Consider the following 6,257-nt stretch of genomic DNA (forward strand, 5'->3'; position numbering starts at 1 on the left):
ATGACATATTTTATTTCACAATTCATTAACCGCACAGAGAAGGCATCGTTTAAATATGTTAAATATGTTTCTTTAAACAAGTTCTTCATGACTGAGCTAAGTGTCCTCTTTTTTGGAAATCAAAATATGGTCACCCTAGTTAAAAGATGGTTTGTGGAGTTTCTAGAGATGCTTTTAAATGTTTTTTTTTTTTTAAAGCACCTTCATTCAGTTTAAAATGGCTGAACTCCATGCTTGCATTTCCACAGAAAAAGACATTCTGGAAATTCAGGAGTGGTCCATACTGTGTTCCTGTGAAACCTGGCTGGGGGAGAGGATACCCGATACGGCAATAACACCAGAGGGCTACACGGTCTTCAGAGCGAATTGAAGCGCCACGGACAGCGGCAAGATCCATGGCGGTGGAACGGCCGCCCTCGTCCAGCAAATCCTGTCCTAAAAATGTGGAATTTCTGAATCTGAGGTTAAGGCCTTTTTATTTGCCCAGAGAACTGCAGTGCATCATTGTGAGTGCCGTGTACATTACCCCCATCCGCTAATGAGGAGGCCGCACTGAAAAAGCTGCACGACATGATCAGCGAGCACGAAAATAAAAACCCAAACTGCATCAGTTTGTAACCTTCCCCACCAGGGGAAATAAAACACTGGATCACTGTTACAGCATCATCAAAAATGCCTTCTCAGCTGTACCAAATCTGGGTACAGGGCTCTGGTAGACAATGTTCTTTTCTATGGCAAAGAAAACAACCTCATCCTCAACACAGACAAGGCCAAAGAATTAATACTGGACATTCAGCTACTCAGGAAAGCCGGCATGAACCATTGCCCTCTCACGCAGGCCTACAGAGGACTAATAGAGAGGTTCTTCACTGCAGGCATCACTGTCTGGTACGGAAACACCACACGGGCAGAGAGGAAAGCTCCGCAAAGAGTCATAAAGTCTGCAGAGAGGATCATAGGAACAAAACTTCCTTCCATCGACTTTCCGTACAGACAACACTGCTGAAAAAGATCAGAGAGAATTATCAGGGACTCACACCATCCAGCTCACCCTCTGCTCAGACACAAAAACTGTACTGTACAATCTGAGACACAACAGAGAGGACAGTATCATCACACACAGAACAAGGTTTTCTAACAGCTTCTTCCCCACAACTGTCAGACTGATGGCAAAACACAAACACTGAAATACTCACACAACACTGAACACACCACAGTCAGACTGTTGGAAAACAAAACAAAAAATACTGAACACTTAAAATAACACATCGATACCTCATCTCACCTCGAATGTACAATGGGATTAAATCACCGACTAATGTGCAATATACTCACTGAAACAGATTTGTGAAAATGTGCAACATTATGCGTGCAGTACTAGGAAGTGTATTACCACCCTCTCTGTACAGTGTTGCTCCATTCCTTGCTTTATGTCTATTTCCCTCTTAGTTGCTTTGTTTTGAATGAATGTTTTCATTCAGAGGTGTGGATCACCATAAATCAAACTTTTCTGCTTGTCGAGTGGGAGCTAAAGTTAAGCAGACTGAAAGCTTTACATCCATGAGACATTAAATGAATAACTTTTAGAGGACATTTGGCAGAGTCTCTCGCTGTTTGGTTAGTTTGTGAGTGTTAAATTTGAAGCAAACTGTCTTTTTTGTGATTAAATGCATAAATTCACTCTAACTGAACTAAACTGACATTTTATTTACCCCACAGTTTATCTGTAAGGCATCAGTACTGAAACTCTGACAGCTGCAGAGGTCATAGTTTGGTTTAGAGCCTAGTATGAGATACAGAGGTTGAAAGAGTATGAATATGAAAAGACAAACAGTCCTGGAGGCCAGGTGTAGGTGGATCACAGGTAGGTGGTGCACAGGTCTCTACTCCAGCTGAGTGTAGATAACATAAAGTGTTTATGCGTTAGATGGAGCTGGACAGTTCTCAGATCAGTGACAGTAAGTGTGAATGTCTGTAATGATTTACGAACCTGCACAGTGTGATGAAGTGGTGGTAACCTATACTGGCCCTTTTCTGGAGTACATAAATACATTTCATAGCTGAGAAACAAGTTTAGGTGATCAAATTCACAAGCAGATGGATAAAATATGTTCATTATGAGAATTATGATCTCACTATCACCAAGAAAGGCTGGATAATCCAGGATTCGCCTGCCGTTTCCATGCTGCCATTTCCATGCTGTGTCATCGAGTTTATGAAGCATTGAGGTTTCAAAACACCCAGGTCATGTGACCACGGCTGATTGAGGTTTTGATGTGTTTCAGCCTGGTTTCAACAGGTGGCTCACCTGCTGCTTCCAGGTTTAGTTAAAAAAGTGCTGAACAAACATGATGATACTGAAAACTCCCAGAAAGCTTAAAAGTCATCATCATCATCAGTAACAGCATCAGCACTCAAAAAATATCATTCTTCACCTTCAATAAACAATAAAGCAACAATTCTGAGTAAAATGAAGCTTTCATTAAATTAACAAAACTACATGGAACATTCCCACTTCCATCACAGTAGTTAAAGTTTTCTTCGGCAGAATTTTTCCCTGAGTGTGCAAGACTCTGAGGCAAGGTCTGAAGATACCTCACTAATGTGTTTGTTACAGAAATGTGATCTTGTATATTCAGGCTACGTCCACACGTACACGGGTGGGATATATGGGACCACGAAGCGTGGTCCGGTGCACGCTTCGTGGTCCCATATATCCCACAGTTCATAGCGCGGCGGTGGGTGTGGATAATTTTGCCGCAAAATACGGCAGAAGGGAGCGGCCGAAGAGTGAACTGTCAAAAGTAAGTACTGAATATGATGTCAGTTATTTATGTGCGAATGTTTAATAATGAAGAACATTAAAACATTACTGTTGGCCACATGTCAGCAGAGTTATGTGACATTAGTGATGTTTACTTTAAAATATACGCCGTTCAATAGTTGACCTTAAACTTACAGAGAATGTGATGATTTTATGGATAATTAAAGTCAGTCATATATCCACCCAACACAAGCTGAAAGTCAGTGATGCTGCTCGGTTTGCAGTCCTGAATAATCACGGCACAAGCAGGATTCACTGCACTGTTAATGTTAGCTATGTCATATTGCTGCCTCTGTTTAATAATGAAGAACATTAAAACATTACTGTTGGCCACATGTCAGCAGAGTTATGTGACATTAGTGATGTTTACTTTAAAATATACGCCGTTCAATAGTTGACCTTAAACTTACAGAGAATGTGATGATTTTATGGATAATTAAAGTCAGTCATATATCCACCCAACACAAGCTGAAAGTCAGTGATGCTGCTCGGTTTGCAGTCCTGAATAATCACGGCACAAGCAGGATTCACTGCACTGTTAATGTTAGCTATGTCATATTGCTGCCTCTGTTCAGTGGTGTCGAGCCAAACTGACTTTAACGTGTGTTTGAACGAGCTGACGGTTCACTCGTTAAGCTGAAAGAAAGATGCTTTAATCACAGGAGTCACACATGTGTCCACTGTACCATCTGGGAACTCTTCTTGTTTAGCACTCGTAATAACACAAACCCTAAATCCTCCTTCTCTTGTGCTGTTTTGTAGCAGTGTATACACCTGAGACTGTCACCTGTATGTCTGTCCTGCACTCGCTCTCTTTGTCTTTCTCTCTGATTGTGGAATAAAAGTATGAACATGTGTTTATAAGTTACACTGTTTGAATCCTGCAGCTTATCACACATTTGATTTCCATGTGTGACAACTGCAAGTGTCCAGAGTGAGGACAGACTGAGGGACACACTGCTGCACATCATCTGTGAGGCTTTGCACCCCTGATGATCCACCAGGACAAACTCAGCAGTGTGTGAGGAAGAGGAGGAGGAAGAGCCAGCAGCAGCTGACAGATGGAGAGAATAGACAGACTGTTCCCTGTTTGTGAAGGACTGCTAGAAAAGTTTAACATAACAAATTGTCTGTCCTGAATCAGTCTTATTAGGTAATGTTCAAATAATTTTATCATTCCAGTGTTTTCAGTGTGGGAGAAAGTACTCAGGGCCTTCAAGTGAAACACTATGAAAGGCAGCAACAAGTTTAATATTCAGAAACCTAAAGTATATATCAGCAGCAGAATGGAGCTAAAAATGTTTGTTTCAGTTCTATGAAGCTTTGAGTATTTTGCATTAGTAGCACTGCTGTGTTTGTTGTATCATATTGTTGTAATTGTTTATATGCTTTATATATTTTGAGGTAAGTTGATCTATAGTGTTACATCATATTCTATAAGGATGTTATGTGTTTGTATACCTTCTGCCCAGTTTGACCCATTTAGCAGAAGTCAGCCTGTTTAAGGCTCTGATATCTGTTCTGTATGACTTAAAGCAGTTATGACATGGTCTGATTTTCTCACCCAATAAAGGAATATTCAGTATATCAGTCTACTCTTCATTCTATCAGAAGCAGTTATCACAGCTCGTACATTTTTTTACACATGTATGTAAGCATTGAGCCAAATGTAATAATGGCAACATGTTAAAAGAACAATAATTCTCTCTTATATACAATACATCTGTATATACACTGTCAAAGATACTTGTCTTTGAGTGAAGATTTAAGGTGATAGGAAATATAAATAACTGCAACTTGAATCTTTGACACAGAGTTAGAATAGAATAATCCTTTAATTGTCCCACAAGGGAAAATTTGGTTGTAACAGCAGCCAAAAAGACACACATACAAACAAACAGGACACAGAACAGAAACATACACAATTTTTTTTATATATTTACATTAAGGACAATGGTTACTATATACAGTTCAAGCTCACTGCTGTAATATATCCTGTAAAAAAAAAAAAAAAAAAAAAAAAATATATATATATATATATATATATATATATATATATATATATATATATATATATATATCATAATAATCTGACAATACATATAATATTGGCCATATTATATTTACATTACCACAGTGAGATGAATTTAGTCTCATGAACAACATTAGCTAATTGGTATTTACTAACTAATCTTGAAATGACTGTTCAGTACAGAAATGAAGCCCAACAATCATGTTTTACAGTCCCGTGGTCTCAGCCTCAGATACTCAACTAATCAAAGTGATGTCATGACAAAATTGAATGACCAAAAAAACATTTTTTTCTCCTTCATTTCTGTCACACAATGCTGTATGACACGTTTCTCGCGGTTAGTATCATAGTTGCTAGGCAACCTGAACAGCGCGACGAAGGCTAGACCGTCTCATTTCACAAGCCTCTCACTTCCGCACTTCTCGTACTTATAGTACGCACCGTACGTAGTATGCGTAGTGCGCGTACTTCAAGCGTGCGGTCTCTTAATTGGGACACAGCCAACGACCACCAGCAGAAGGAGCAAGGAAGGACACAGTCAGATATGTTTGTCATGATGTTCATGGTGGTGGATCAGTGATGGTGACCTGAGAGTGAAGCTGTGGATCCCCCTGGTGGACATACAACTTTTCTCTCTCTGTCTTTATTTAGAAGTTTTTGCCACGATAAAAGGGAAAGGACTTACACCAGTGTATTTTTTGTGTTTTTATGCTTTAAATGATGCTGAATGACTGTTTAATATGATGCTGCTGTGTGTCTGCTCTGAGCTGCCGCATTTGTTTCACACAGTCAGTCTTTTCTGGAGAAATGGAGAATAGAATAGAAAAAAACCTTTATTATCCCACGGATGGGAAATTTGGGGGTCACACGGCTCTTATATCAAGGGGAATATAAAATATGAAAGGAAGACACAACGTGGTCCTATATACATAAGCAACTGAAGTTCGTATATACAGGTAACAATGTACAGAAATATGTATAGAAAAATTGTACAGAGATATGTATAAAATGTGCAGTGAACAAACAAGCTGATTAGTAAGATAACCAAAAGGATGTTAAACTGTGTTATAGAGTCTGACAACTGCTGGTAAGAATGACCTGCGGTAGCGCTCCTTCTTACACTGTGAGTGTAAAAGTCTACAGCTGAATGAGCTGCTCAGTGCTCATACAGTCTCATGCAGGGGGTAGGAGGTGTTGTCCATGATGGATGTTAGCTTAGATAACATCCTCTCCTCCCCAACCTGCTCGATGGACTTCAGCGGACAGTCCGGGATAGGACTGTTTAATGTTATTACACAGATTTTATATGAGCTGAAACTGTGATGTAGATTGAATTTAGAGTAGGGTTTAGTTGCTTTTTATGTGTATCAGGTATATGTTATCCTGATGCACATATAAGTC

Source organism: Simochromis diagramma, unplaced genomic scaffold (assembly GCF_900408965.1).
Source record: "Simochromis diagramma unplaced genomic scaffold, fSimDia1.1 OVJJ01000518.1, whole genome shotgun sequence".
In the NCBI taxonomy this organism is placed as follows: domain Eukaryota; kingdom Metazoa; phylum Chordata; class Actinopteri; order Cichliformes; family Cichlidae; genus Simochromis; species Simochromis diagramma.